This window comes from Austrofundulus limnaeus, unplaced genomic scaffold (genome assembly GCF_001266775.1).
Source record: "Austrofundulus limnaeus strain Quisiro unplaced genomic scaffold, Austrofundulus_limnaeus-1.0 Scaffold48, whole genome shotgun sequence".
NCBI classification, from domain to species: domain Eukaryota; kingdom Metazoa; phylum Chordata; class Actinopteri; order Cyprinodontiformes; family Rivulidae; genus Austrofundulus; species Austrofundulus limnaeus.
The window spans coordinates 2,531,696-2,532,088 of NW_013952450.1; the positions used below are offsets into that span (position 1 = coordinate 2,531,696).

Sequence of the window (393 nt, forward strand, 5' to 3'; positions counted from 1 at the left end):
CCCTTTTACTTTTTTAGAGGAAGTAGGAAAAACAACTATGGACCAATTTTCTAGAAATATATTGACGAGTCGTTTTTTGGGGACCATAAGATTCACATTAATGTTTACTTTTGCGTTATTAAGATTTTGTGTTGTATGTCCAAACTTCAGCTCGCATTAATGTTTTACAGATAGACTGGTGAAAGCTGAAATATATGGAAGCCCATTTCCGCAACCCTGATAAAAAATAAAACTTGTATCTCATAATTATGACATAATATCTCATAATTATGACATACTATCTCATAATTATGACTTAGCCATCTCGTAATTATGAGATACTATCTCATGAGATAGCTAAGTCATAATTATGATAGTATGTCATAATTATGAGATAGCTAAGTCATAATTATG

General features: G+C 30.5%; 1 protein-coding gene across 1 annotated transcript in view; it reads left to right on the forward strand.

Moving 5' to 3' along the window:
- The window catches only part of irf3 (interferon regulatory factor 3), a 10,226-nt gene that overhangs the window by 1,054 nt on the left and 8,779 nt on the right, over positions 1-393 (forward strand). The window lies entirely within an intron of this gene.